The sequence below is a fragment of the Montipora capricornis genome, unplaced genomic scaffold (assembly GCF_036669925.1).
Source record: "Montipora capricornis isolate CH-2021 unplaced genomic scaffold, ASM3666992v2 scaffold_163, whole genome shotgun sequence".
Classification (NCBI taxonomy): domain Eukaryota; kingdom Metazoa; phylum Cnidaria; class Anthozoa; order Scleractinia; family Acroporidae; genus Montipora; species Montipora capricornis.
Window position 1 is genome coordinate 1 of NW_027179924.1, and position 15,000 is coordinate 15,000.

Sequence of the window (15,000 nt, forward strand, 5' to 3'; positions counted from 1 at the left end):
TTGATACCTTTAGTCAACGGTTCGCGCCAACCAGGCCTTGAGAAAGATACTAACGGCTGCATAGTGTAACTAAAATCTTTCTTAATTTTACTTTAATAAATTCGAGCTGCTCTTGAAAAAAACCAAGATCCTTAAATTAATTAGGAGCAATGGACGGAATGTTTACTCTCAAAATCCAGACCTGTTTCTGGTTAGTATTCAATGTATGGGGGCATACAATAGTGTCTTAGTGTTTGGAGTTAATGGGGCTCCCAATCCAATGGAACGCTATGACAACGGACACTATCGAGCCATTTGGGAGCTGGTTACTTGTGAGTTCTTGGGAGTTCCTATAGGATGTATAGAGCGTTTTCACATGACGTACAGCGGGCCATGTTGATGTTCCAAAACAAAGATGGTGAATCAAACTAATCCTCTGTGATTTGAACTCTACTTTTATGCTAATACTTTCCTTTGTTTCAGGAATCCAATATGGTTGATGTTCACGTGAGTGAAAACGCTCTACGGCGCGTTTTTAGCGTCAAAATTCAAACGTGGTGGCAATTCGAACATTCAATTTAGCTATTCAAACGTTCAGTTTGGAAATTCAACTTTTCAAACATTCATTTCGGGAATTCAAACCTTCAATTCAATTGAATATTTGAACTGTCGAATTGAAATTTTGAAAATTTGAATTTCCATGCAAGGTGGCGTTTGAAGGTTTGAATTGAAAAACTAAAGTTGGAATTGCCAAATTGAGGGTTTGAATTTCCAAACAGAAGTTTGGAATTGCCGAACTGAATGTTTGAATTGCCGAACTGAAGCTTTTTATTGCCGACTTAAACGTTTGAATTGCATGTTTGAATTTTGACAGTAAAATCCATAATTTGGAAGTGAAACTCTAATAAAAACTTATATCTTTGGTTTCATAATCCATTAGTGTATACGACACAAGTGCTTTCAGCACACTCTAATTGGCTAGCTTATTGGCAAATAGCGAGTACTCTAATCACCTCTGAACAAAAGTAGAAAAACAATAAAGCTTCCAGTTTCGTTTCGGTTACCGATGAACTCGGTAAGCTAACTTACTTGGCACATACTAAAACACAATATTCACCTCATGCAGTGTCAGTAAAAGGTGTATATTTACCTCCACTTCGGTGGATGATAGCTAAAGGATAGACCTTTTCACAGTTTCTGACGCAATCTTGTTTTGGGGGGGAGGGGGGGGAAGCAAACACGGTTTCAATGACATTGAATGTATGAGATTTTGGTCGAATTCACACCTCTATAATCCGCGTCAGAAAAGCAGATTTCAAACATTTCAGAATATTTTTAGCCATTTTTCACTCAATTAGATCATTGCACAAGGCACATAGTATGGAAATTCTTCTCGGGAATTTGCATAATTTTGTTTACAAGGGTTCATATACGTAACTTACAAATTTCGTTTACGGTCGTTATAGCTTGATTCTGATCGTCATACTCCACGAAAACTGAGTGCTTTTTGAGGGGTATTCTCGCTGTCCACAATCATTAGACTTTAAAGAATTTACAATGGTTCAAAATTGGCCAAATTCCCATACATTCACTGTAATTTTAAGCCGTGTTCCCCCCCACCCCCCCTAAACCAATATGACGTCTGAAACCGTGGCAAAATCTATTTTAGTTAAAATTTTAAACTTCATGTTACTAGTACATACACGAGCAATTGAAAGATCCCTCAGTATTATTGCAGGTTGCATACTCTGGACAGTCGTGAGAAAACCCTTGGCACTCGTCGTAATCTAAATTAGGAAAAAGAAATATAATCAACGACTATGCAGCGTTCCCAAATAAATAACTATACTGGCATACCTCAAGGGCCGTACTGTTATTTACAGGCGCCGAATTATTGTTTAGCTTCGCGCACGAAGAGTAGTAGTGATTTCCACATTTTCAAAAATATTGAGATGTTATGGAAAGAAAACAAATTACCTCCACCTCTTCTGAAGCTGCGCACGTGAATAATTAGCGCTTTGAAATACCTCAATTCCGCTAAACTTTCAGAGGACTTGTTCCGCTCATTCAAAACCGACTTCGTCGGATAAATAAGTAAACCGCGATATTGACTTTTGTGGCTAATTTGAAGCTGGTTTACTATGTCCAACACTTCTCCAAGATCCACCATTTTGGCAGCGAATAAATGGTGTCAGTCTATTGCTGAAAAAATATTAACACAAAACAAGACACGACCATGAAAGCTGCAATGACATATTCTTACTCAGAGAACTGAATGCATTTAGCTTCGAACTAGCCTCGTGGGGACGAGGGGCGTTCACTTGAGCCTTTTCCTGGGAGGCCCTGAAGGAACTATGCTTTGGCTAACTGTCAGCAGTATCACTTCATGCTAAATCCGTACCTTTCTTACAGCTGTACCCATGGCAGCTTGAACACGTTGACATCATTCCATTTGAATCTGTGAGCGGAAGTGTTCCAAGGGTGTGCACACAATCCTCATTACGGAAGTTATTGGGTTGATTCGTTGCCCAGAAATGGAAGTCAAATCGAGTTCCATCACTCCAAACGAACGTTCCTTCACTCTTTATGTCAGACAAACCAAGCCAACCATTTTCTCCGTTGTGTAAGTTTTGCAGAAAGACATTTTCTTCTTGGCTGTGAACACTGGGGAGGTTGGCTCCCAGTGCGGCACACCTGCTCTGGCTTATTGCTCCAGGAATCAAGGATGATGTACTTTTGGTAGCAATAACCTTTAAAATAGATCCAGCGATCAGGGCAGATGTCTGGAAAAGAAAAAAGATACGTCAAGAGTCGACAGATTGATCTATAAGTTCCTTTTTTTGAGATGAAACACCGTTTAATTTTTGTATTTTTAAAAAGAAGTTTCTCCATTTGTTTTTTGCTTAACGAGTAGGATCGAATCGACAGTAATCGAGTGAAGACCTTTTTCTGTTTCGAAAAAAATGTCAAGAACAAAACTAACTCGTGATCGCTTGATTTTGTCTGCAAAGGTTATAAAAATTACTTCTGAAGAGAAACTGAGATGTTTGCTGCGTGCTCTGTCTAGAACAGGCCCAACTTAACCAAGTAGGTACCTTTGACAGTTAAAGGGGCTATGTCAAGAAATTTAGCCAAATTCAGAGACTGAAAACTGACCAAATCAAGCGAAGCATGAAAATAATTACTTAAAACAATGAAGGGAGGTTTAAATAAAACAGCAAATACAAAAAGGAGGCCCAGGGATGGGCAAAATTGAAGAAGATTAAAATGGATTTTGATTGGGGTTTTTTAAAACTGTTCCGCCTAACAGTATTTAAAGTTGATCTTTGATCTTTATAAATTTAATTATGTATGCTCGACAGACATGGTTTTGTCACGGAGCTTTGGTTTGTGCTGTTTAAAAGTTAACGTTAAGTTGTATGGTGAGAAGGGACGCGTAAATGGTAAAACGACACAAAATGAACTGCACTTCGGTGACACAGCTTGACTCTTCTAATATCTTATTTACCTGCTAACACCGCGTACGACACCGTTAGTGGGTCAAACCGCTGCACAAATAGCTCTTTGACGCAAATTCTAAATCCTGCGTTGCTGATGAACTAAGGGAAAAACAAGAACAATGAGCAAAAGTGACTCAAAGTGCAAAAGGCAATGTATGCAACATCACAGCCTCGTTTTCAAGACATCTCCATTTGCTTTGGCGTGCCCTGGATGCTAAGATATGATTTCAACATTCTTCTTATACATTAAGGACTCTTTCACCCTTTCCCAAACCCCCCGCACCGGTCAATAAAAAAAGAGGGGTATGGAACGAGAATGACTGACTACACTTCAAATATAACAAGTTATAAAGGATAAACCGATTGTCAGTTTTCCCAAGGTTCCTTTTTGTCTTACTCTGAGTAACAAATAGCCTGCGAGAGCATCTGGTTTTTTTGACTATAGTTTCACCGGCAGAGAAAAGCCGTCTGCGAAACCAAGCGGAGGGAAAATTTCTGTGACGTCAGCTGTTAGTGATTCACCTTACATATTCAAAGAAGCAAAGCGCGAGTTTTTGCGTGGATTTCACGCAACGCGTTGGAAAATATGAAGGAAGATGAGTTGAGAAAAGTGAGCGAAGTCTTCGGGTTTGAAAGACTCAAAAAGCATCAAGAGGAAGCCTCGCGATTTGTTGTTAAATCGAATGTTTTCGAGAGTCTTCCAACTGGTTTCGAAACGTCTGTAATATTTCGTGTATCTTATGTGAAACAAACTCGTGAAAAGAATATTGTCATCGTTGTGTTGCCGTTGATTAAGATGTTGAAAGACCAAGTCAGCCGCTTAACATCCCTCGGAATAACCGCAGTATCACTGATAAAAAATTGCGAGTAGCTGAAAAAGGACGTTAAGCCCTGGTCAAACAAACTAAGAATGGGGCTCTAGATCTGCTTGGCACATTAATGACAATAGGTGACGTCAACGATATCTTTCCTATTGTTAGATGTAAATGTTGAGGTAGTGGCAAAACACTGTCCAACATTGCTTGATGAACTATTCAAGTAGAAGTTGGCGCTAACACTGAGACGAAAACAACTCGTAGCGTTTGTGCTACTGGAGTTGTTTGGGGACGGAAATGATGGATTAATTCAAACGAGGGAAAACCAAAAAATGGTTAAGTTAACTTGTAGAAAAGAGTATGTTTACTGCAAGGTAAATTAGCGTTTAGAAGATGATGAGAATGAGCACGGATCAATTTTCAGAAATTTTAAACGCTATTGAACTAGACAGTGAGCGATAGTCATTTAGGAGACTGAAACTGTCCCAAAGATATGGCCTTGCTTCATGCTTGCTGATCAAGGTTTCTGCCTGTTGAGTTCATAAACTTCCACGATGTCCCCTTGATCCTCGTCTGCCATGTTTGTTGCAAATAAAGATAGTTATTCGTGGTTTGCTAGCAGCGCGAACGTCAACCGATTCAGGACACAACTTTGTTGGAAGAGCGGCAAAACACTGCAACATTTGTTGCGTCGAGCAGATGGTTGATCACAATGTTTGATGAAAGCAAACTCCATCCAACACTTGATGGAACAAAAGATGTTGGACGAACATCATCCAACATGGGTGGCCAAACGGTCGAACAATGTTGGATAGAGCCAAGTTGGAGCGTTGAATCCTTTGTTTGATAGTTTGGCCAGGGCTTTAGCATCGGCAATTTTCTAAGGCACGTGTTGTTTGCGATTGTTATTAGAATTATGCGTGTTTGCACGTTGGCATGTAGCGTTTACATCCTATTCTCCGGTGAGTGTTCTTTACCTTAATATGGCAAAAAACTAGAGTGGCTGTTTTACCCACTTCAGCTGGGAAAATCGATTGTTCTTGCTGGCTCGGTTTCGCAGACAGTTTTTCTCGACGGGTGAAATTAGAGCCAAAACGAGCGGATGCTCTCGCACGATAACTAACAAACAAAAAAACAATACAAATATTAAGAGCCAAAATATGGCGTGCAACTATTGATGTTAATGGTGTTAGGTAGAAGTGGGAAAGATAATAAACTTGCTGCTAGGCAACGGGGAGAGGCCAACTGAAAAATCAAAGTCCAAAAAAGGAGCGTACGACCCTGTTTCTTTTTCAATGAAACGTGCAGTTTGTGAGAGGCACTAGTTTTGTGCGCGCGGTGATGATGCAAGGTTAATGTTCAAAAGATAGCTTGTCATGGGTAAATAACAGATCCCTTTTCTGGGGTTTCGCGCCTGGGCTTAAAATACTAAGAAATCTTGAATTTCAACCGTAGTGAGCTATTACGGGTTATCTTTGATAGGGTGTGTCCCTTATCTTGAGCAATTGTAGGCAACCCAAAGTGCTTTTTTTCCCTACTCTCTCTTTGTGTGCATTTCTTGGACATAAGTGTCTCTCTACCTCTGGAAACCCACGAGCATTTTAAACCTATAGCGCTAAATCTATAGGTGTGTCCCTTATTTTGGGCAATTGTAGGCAACCCAAAGAGCTTTTTTTTCTACTCTCTCTACCCTGGAAACCCACACGCATTTTAAATCTCTACCTCAATCCAGCTGACAATTCCGTTGCAATCTGGCGATGTATTCCCTCCTCCGCTAGAATGCTTGGCTGTAAGTATGACTGTTGGGTGGTTATTGTATGTCCGCGTAAAATTCACGTCCTTTAAATCACAAAATAAATCATCTTTGTCAACAGGTCGTCTTTACTTAAATCTCTCTCTACCTCTCATTGCGAGTCAATTACAAAGTGCAGAGTCTTTCTGGCAAAATAAAACAAACAAGTTTATCTCCACTAAACGGGATCAAAGAGTAAAACCCACTACCACCGCAATCACTTTGCAGTCGAACTAAAAAATCAGATCAAGTTAGCTTGTAGATCTTTACCACATTTATAATTAAAGAGTTTCGCTTTCGACAAGGGTTACGCAGCAAAAATCCATTGAAATTCAAGGACTGTGGGTTTGTTATCGATGCGTGGTACCATGGAAACGTGTTTGGCTCGGTCTCTTTTGAGGTTTCGGATACTTTTAAACAAAGAAGAGGAATGTTCTGCTCTTGTAGTTGTTAGGCATACACGCCTCCGAGAGATTATATTTGAACTAACACAAAAGCGGCCACGTTACATCCAAATAGAATGGCTTGGAAGACGGTCATTTTGTATTGTATTGCCATACAACCGTAATCATGAAGTCCACTCAAGATGCGAATTTTCTTCACGTTCGTGAATATAGTGATCACTGTTTTCCCAAAAAACTACGTGTTTAGGGATGACGATATACAAATGAAGTCATGTTTATTGCTGCAAGAGAACTTGTACTGTTATCAGGAGGTCCTGATAACACTGCACACGGGGCAATGTGATAAATGTTCCGTTGACATGACAAGTGAGATTTGGACACTAATAAATGTAATCTGCAAAGAAATGGGCACATGGAACTGGGATTGGTAACCCCTTGCCTACTTCTGGGCACTTTGTTTATCATTGTTACGTTTTCAGACCTGGCAAAAAGCGAAATTGTTACTCTTGGATGGTGATATCCCATTTGGAAAGCCGACATTATTATGCTCTGTAAATAACGGTCTGTGTATGGTCTCGAACGCCAACCAATTCTGAGGAGAAGAACAAAGAAACAAAGCAACAAGTAACTCAGTTTTTGCTCGAATTTACTCCCATTACCTGTCGGAATGCAAAGAACTCATGGTTTGTATTAAGAGACACTCTCCCTCTTTGTATTTTCTCGTTTATCTATCACACGTATATCGTATATTTTTTTTGTTTATCACGTACGGGGCAAAATTACTGAATGCTGATTGGCTAAGGCGAAACGCATTTTTTTTTCTTGATCACGAGGGTACTTTTGGTGATGAAGAGATTCTGATTGGTTAACAGTTAGTTATCCAGAGCAAGGGAAGTTACAAAAGAATCTTCCTCCAGATTAAACTACTTTTTTGTCCTCATAAATAAAATACATTTTAAGCGCTTTTTCTGTTGAAAGCAACGATTTATTGAATTGAGCTTTAACCGAATGGGGGCGTGTTCATTGTCATTTGTGGCGGCACTGAACGGGCTTCCCTCGATAATTTTTCTCCTTTATGTGCTAAACATGTAATCGCAATGTGCCCTCTTGCAATTAAAGATTAATTTCACTTGTATTTTAAAAGTTTTCCAAATTGCCCTCGTCGCTTCGTGATTTCAGGTAATGCTGTGAAAACTTTGAAAATACGTGTGAAATTAATCCTCAATTGCTCACTGGTCAATGGGAATTACCAATACAAATTTCGGAAAAGTAGCAAAGGGTGTTAAGAGTGCGTAGACATTTCGAAACCACATTGAAGAAGGCTACAATTTTACTGATCTGAGTAAGAGTTAACTATGATATTGGAATAGCATAAAAATGGAGGATTTATAACTTCTATCATTTTCGCCAAAGATAGTTTGAGAATCATCAATCAGGCAAACGTCCCGTAATATTTTCGGTGAAAAAGGGACGACTACGTAATGATCCGTAATGTAAAGTCTAAGAACTTCCGGACGAAGAAAAAAGGCAACTAGAAATTCTACAGACCTGAAGTGCCCCTAGAACTTCCTTCCTATCAGAGGTCTATTTTCTTTTGCGTTTTCTGCTCTGACGAGTTCGGGAAAAGTGACCTCTACCATGAGTCGAAACTCACTGTGTTTAGCATGCGTGGCGGTTACTTAGCGACCGAATCCTCACGTGATACTTCATGTTGTGTGGGCTCACTTAACAACAGAGTGATTACTGTAAGGGAATGCGTGGAAAACAGCGGGCTCAAGTCACAGTCAGCAAACATGTCACGTGCATGCAGTTTGAAGAGTACCGTACAAGGTTCTGTACTTTGAACCAGAGTGAGTTTTGACACATGGCAGAGGACTTTTCAGCCCAGCGAACGCAAAAAGAGAAGAGACCCCTGCTGGCAGAGAACCCTAGAACATCCGAACAAATAAATATGTTGTATACAGGGCAGCTACAAACTCACTAAACGAGCTTCAGTAAAGCACTGTGGAAAACATTTTAGGTAATGCTGACAAATTTTAAGACATTCAATCGTTGGGTGCCCTTGAACATATTCTACTCAAAGTCCCTTCAAAGTCAGTCTACCCTCCAGCTTGTGTCCTGCAACAGCTGGCTCCATTCAGCGTTACTAGGAAAGGACAGCTACCGGTCTTCATGACTTTGAAAACAGTGAAAAACGCGAACGTTTTCGTGATACTGATAAAACAGGCCATTTCCGAGTTCACGTCTGCCTCCTCTTCAAAGCGAATCTAAATGCGAAGTTTTTGTTTTTGAATGAAAACTAATTTACATAAGAAAAACTTCGCATTTAGACTCGCTTTGAAGAGGAGGCAAACATGAACTCGGAAAAGGCTTATTGTAGCCATAAAAATCTCTGAAATGTCGTTAAGTTTGTTGCTGTTGTTATTGTTGTTGTTATTGTTTGTCTTGTGTGGAACAAGTACGAAAAGCTAAAACAGGATCATTTTTCACCATGTGCAACTAAAGAGCAACATCGTTATAACCCGGGACAGCTTATCACAAAATCACAAAATTAAAATGCACTGCTCACCACAGAAATATCATCGTGAACTCCTGCAAAGTTCTGCAGTTCTCGGATACAAATCTTAAAAGAACGTGCAGATACGTCTTCTAACCAAACACTGCCTGCATCATGCTTCAGGCTTGATCTGTAGTGCTCGGCTGTTACGAAGACAGTTGGTTGTGAAGAGAATTTTCCCTGATATATAACATCAAAATTAAAGGAAACATGTAAACCACACATATGCTTATTAGACAACGCTATTTGTGAGAAACATTGTTTAAAAAAATAGTAAAAGTAATAGGTGGGGCCCTGACCCTCCGGGCCCATCCCTTGGATCCGCTATTGCTACCAATAGACCAAATGGACTACTAAACTCAAATTCCCCAGGGTAAAGATGTTTTGTATATTGTAGCATTCGTATTTAAATGATATGGAAATACCTGGAACAACCGTTGTATTTCCAAAGGGTTTGACATTGAGTTAGCCGATTTGGTCTATTGGTTTGGTGTAATAGCATACGGAGTTAAAGAAGTTATATGGCTTATACTTCATTTCCAAAATCAAAGAACCCAAAGGCTTTTATAGAATGTGCTAGGCATAAATTTTGGCAGAATTTGAGGAAACTAGCTTAGATTTTGCTGCTTTTTAACAAGTAGCATCGTGCTAGCATAATCGGTACATATTGATAAGCCTGAGACCATTTTTGTTCCATGTTTTAGCAGCCTTTTGCGGTTTAGTAACGGAGGGAGAGCCTTTCTAGGAGGCTGGCAGTCTGGCACGAGATGACGGGAACCGGAAGTTGCTAGATGATGTTGGTCCCAGTTAGCAAAATGGCGATAGCCACGCCGCCCGATAACTTGAAGCTCTCTGCAGACCATACCAGAACCAGTAAACATATCCAGAGACGGTTGCCTTACGATAAATAAAAACCAATACAATAGAAGATGAGCTTATGACACTGAAACAGTTTTGCTACACGATCGTGATACAATTTTTGGACTTGTTTCGCTCATTTTACAAAACGAATAATTTTAAGAAAGAGTGGAATAATTTGGAAAAACGAGCATAATTTGGGCAAAAAATGTGCACTGCTAGAAGCATAATATGCCACTTTTATCAGAAAAATCTATAAAAGCCTAGCTGCAATACCACCATTGTTTTGCATGCTGAAGCATTTAAACCGGCCGCTTTCAAAATCTGTAGTGTTCTGTAGTGTTACCTTATTGTTGAAAATAGGTAGCAAATGCTTAGACTTAAAGGGACACTTCGTGTTGGATGTCAAAATTGGGCGTGCATCTAGTTACGATCAATTCTGGACGTAAGTGGCGAATTTGCGCGTACACGTACAGCCTGTTTGGTGGTTGACGAAGGATTGTCTTTAGAACTTTTAGCATGATCAATCATTAGGTCGCTCCTCGTATAGACACAAGAAATCCGCGGATGAAAAACATCAATGTACTTGGTTTACTTACGGTTGGCAACGTGACAGTCTGACAACTAGTTCCAGTCCACCAACGAGAAAACTTTTTTTCGCCCGCAATTCCTCCGGGAGGAGCTCCCTGATAAGCGACCCAATCCACAGTAGCAAAGCTATCTGATGGGTAATCATTTCTTCCTGCTCTGGTCACACATGCGGTGAATTGAGTACTGTTCACACTTTCAACCCAAGGAGTGGTGGCTTCGTGGACATAGGTTGGGTCAGAGTAGTTCACATGATTTACTGTAAGCTGTATGAAGATCTTTTGATGAGGGTAAAATACGAACGGTTCAAATTGAATAGTTTCACACTGATCATCTGCTCAGGAAGGGTGATTTGTGAACTGATGTCTACCTTTCTGCAAAGGAAAACCTATAAAATAGAAAAGAAAAATGAAAAGAGTAAGTTGTGTATTACTCTGATCCCAGAGCTGCGAAGAGGCGAAGAAGAGTCGCAAAGCGACGAAGAGAGAAAAAGCTCAGGTTACCTTGGACTTAAATCTCACTTTCATGCAGACGCCAGGGTCAGGATCTGACCCTCAGGCTCTTATTCGTTGATATTTGTACAAACACGCAAATCAATATGATTGGTTCGTTCGATTGGTAATACCGTGGCGAGGCGTGATGGTATCTAAGTCTCTTTCACAACTGAGTATAGATGAATAAAACTTCCTCTCTTGACGATGTTTGCACATGAGCTGCATCATATTATCAGATTTGAGCAGGCATGGAGAGGCTATACGTACCACACAGGCAAGGGACGGGGTGGGGGGGGGGGGGAGGGGTTGGTCTACAACAAATAGATTACTGTAGACTAGATGACAACAACGATTGGCCTTAAAGAGCACCTTAAACGCCGGTTCGTGCATACAATGAATTGTAAGCAGCTTTCTAGTTGTGGTATCCAGCTTCCGTATCTCACGGATTTTCAATAAGGTTACAGCTGTAAGTCACCAGTGGCACAGCAAGGGTGTTAATTAATGCCCTTTATCCTGTTTTGTGTATTAATTTCACTTCGTAACACCAATCACGCGTCTGAAATATTCTTTGCGAAACTTGTCCTTGTCATCATCATCATCATCCTTTTCATCATCATTATCACCCTTTTTGTCGTTGTTGTTGTTGTTGTTGTTGTTCTTCTTCTTATTATTATTATTATTACTATTATTATTAGTAGTAGTAGTAGTAGCAGTAGCAGCAGCAGCAGCAGCAGCAGCAGTAGTAGTAGCAGTAGTAGTAGTTTTTATTTATTTTTTATTTATTTAGAAAATTCCACCGACTACAGAAAAGTTACTATGAGACGGTGAGGGGGCACGCGAACGGACTCTAGGTCCCAACGAGGCGACCCCCAGTAGTAGTCGTAGTAGTAGTAGTAGTCGTAGTCGTAGTCGTAGTCGTAGTCGTAGTCGTAGTCGTAGTCGTAGTCGTAGTCGTAGTCGTAGTGGTAGTGGTAGTCGTAGTCGTAGTCGTAGTCGTAGTCGTAGTCGTAGTCGTAGTCGTAGTAGTAGTAGTAGTAGTAGTAGTAGTAGTAGTAGTAGTAGTAGTAGTAGTAGTAGTAGTAGTAGTAGTAGTAGTAGTAGTAGTAGTAGTAGTAGTAGTAGTAGTAGTAGTAGGAGTAGTAGTAGTAGTAGTAGTAGTAGTAGTAGTAACTTATCCATGATGACTCGAGGGCTCTCGAGAAAAAGCAGGAGTGTTCCTTATATGAATGGAACCCTTGAGTTTTACTAGACTTTATTCTTGAACCCTATAAGAATCTTAAGCTTTTTTTGAAGGATTGTTTTTTGTGAGATATATGATGTACAGTCCTCCTTGAACGTTCTTTAGCTCCTGTTCATAAACCCTGAAGACGCATACGTACCTGCACAACTTCCAGGGTGATAGTGGGTGTAGTTGCCTTTCGTCTCGCAAATCTCTTTCTGCAGCAAGCACAAGTTTCTGAATGTACGACCATTAGAGGCACACATCTCTTCTCGATAAGACGGGCAGCTGCTTTCACAAACGCAATCGCACCGTTGGGAAGATAACGCCACTGGTTTGCTTTCATACTTGCAACTTGCATTTTTGCAAGGATCGTAATCTTAAAAACACCAAAACAACAATACCAACAAGCATTAACATGCCATATGTAAATAAGTGTATAACCCGAAACCGAAACTGGGACCAGAGTGTCGATAATCTGCTTAGTGCTTAGTAAGGCGGGAAGGTGTATGCACATATTGAGAGTGTGCAAGAAAGTAAAGGTTACAGTATAGATTACTAACAATATCTTTTCAGTTCTCTCTTTTCACTCACGGCATTTTAGTATGGGGCATTGCTACAACCTTGGAAAAAACTTGTTGGCAAAATGTGACACACCACTCACTATAAAATGGTCATTCCATTTGTCTGTGTGATAAACGACAGACTTCTCCATACATTACCCCTTCCCCTAATACAATGTTGGTTTAGAAGCAGCCAAAGGCTTGCAAAGTATTTTTCACAACATTATCTACATTGGTATGTGGGGGGAGGGGGGGGGGAGGAGGGTGGGGGAGGGAGGGTTTCTAAAGGAGGTATTACCAGTTGCACACCTTTTAGAAATCGCAGATAGCAATGTATGGAATGCCTACGTGAGCTCTAACTTTGTAAGACCAGGTCGCACAGGAATAGAAGTCATCCATATATACTCCCACAGATTACAACATAGCGTTTGAAACGTTGCTTTATGAATAGATGTCGTTATAACTATGTTTAATATCTAATTTTATTATTTTATTTATGTCCCCAATTTAGCTAAGTTCTACCGTTACCCGGAAGGTTTGTTTGTCAATAGGGACGTTTTAATAATATCTTAGACAAAGAAGACATCGAGTTGAGTCATACTGTATCAAAGTACTACTGTTCTCCTTTAAGAAAAAAATCAAGGAAAGCTCTTCGAAACGTTACAGTTGCACTTTTTACCTCCAATAACCACATAATGAACTTCCAAATTGTCTCTCTGGCCATCAATCCCAGCATAGTCTTTGATGCACACACGAACATAAGTACGGTTAATCTCCTGTATTAAAAGTAACGTTTGAAGCAAAGTGACTTAATGCAGCAAACCAAACATTTTCAAAGGTTTATGATCTTTTGATCCCCAAAAACAAAAAAAAACGAAAAACAATTAATATTTAAACAAAAGTAAATTGATGAAATATGTCAAGGATCAATTTCTGGAATTTTATGATAATAAAGGATCTTACCTCCACCCAGGAGCTTAACGGACCCTTTACAGCACAGAGTGGATTGGAGTTGTTTTTAATGTCCTTGACTGCTGTTGTAAGTACATTTGGTGGTTCATAGAATGGTCCGGTAAAGTTGATAATCTGAAAGATTAAATTTAACGACCTTTTCTTAACCCTTAATTCCCAATAGTGACACTTATAGATTTTACTCTGTGTAACAGACAGTACAGTAAGCGGACTGCACCACATTTGGAGCGATGGGTAGCAGCTCTCATAAGGACTCTAGTTTTCTTGCTACCTAAACCTGAGAGATGTAGAAGTAGATGTGAAAACTTGGAGCTTGGAGCTTCTTGGAGCTGCTTCGCTATAATAAATAACCCTTCTTTATTCAATTAACGCTTTGGCCACTCACAGTTTTTCCCGCTTTTGCCGCACAAAATACGTACCTTACATAATGCGTAATTGTTCTGAGCCAGTGGTATCTCGTAATTAGAAAACAAGATCTTGGACGACTCCTTAACTTTCCAGACCGTTGGATAATGTTCGTATGCCATCCAGTTCTGAAAAGAAAAGAAAATAAGTTTTTAAGAAAAAGCACGTGATTGTCTATGTGCGCTAATGCTCTGGTCCCAGAAGTCCCCGACAGCATGCAAATTATTATTTCATGCGATTGTGTGTATTGCATGTTCTTTTCATTAAACGATATTGTCTCAACGGAAAAATATTGTCATTAGTCTTTGCCGTTGTTCCTCTTCTGAATAAGATAGCAGACAGCAAATAGTATTTTTAGAATTTGTAATATTAAGTGGTTTTTACCACAAAATTGATTAATGCATTTCCTATTTCCCAGGCTGAAGTGATGGTAGTGGTCCCGGGAACGACGTTGGGTTTTCAGTTAAGAAAAAAATGCTTCTGATCATGACTTACCTAAGAGAATCATGGCTCTTCCTGACGTGATCATTTGTCGTGATCGTTCGTGTCGTGATCGTGATCGTACATTTTCTTTTTTTGGTTGCATAATTATTCAGATTGTCTGATCTATATATTTATATTTATTATATAAACACCAATGAAATACTAAGTGAGCTTTCGCGCGAAAACATGATATCTTCACACGTGTTACATATAAAAACTGCACATTTCGATGCCTTTCGTGAAATAATTTAGCATTTCATTGGTGTTTACATGATAAATAGAATATTACATGGCCGCTTGGAGCTAGATACGAAATTTCTCTTCTGGTGTTGAAAAATGTTTCACTCGTTCAATGCGCTCGAAGAGAAATT

General features: G+C 39.7%; 1 pseudogene; it reads right to left on the reverse strand.

Annotated features, from left to right (window-relative positions):
* Positions 1-1,682: 1,682 nt before the first annotated feature.
* LOC138034762 (uncharacterized) overlaps positions 1,683-15,000 on the reverse strand; it is a 20,748-nt pseudogene continuing 7,430 nt past the window's right edge.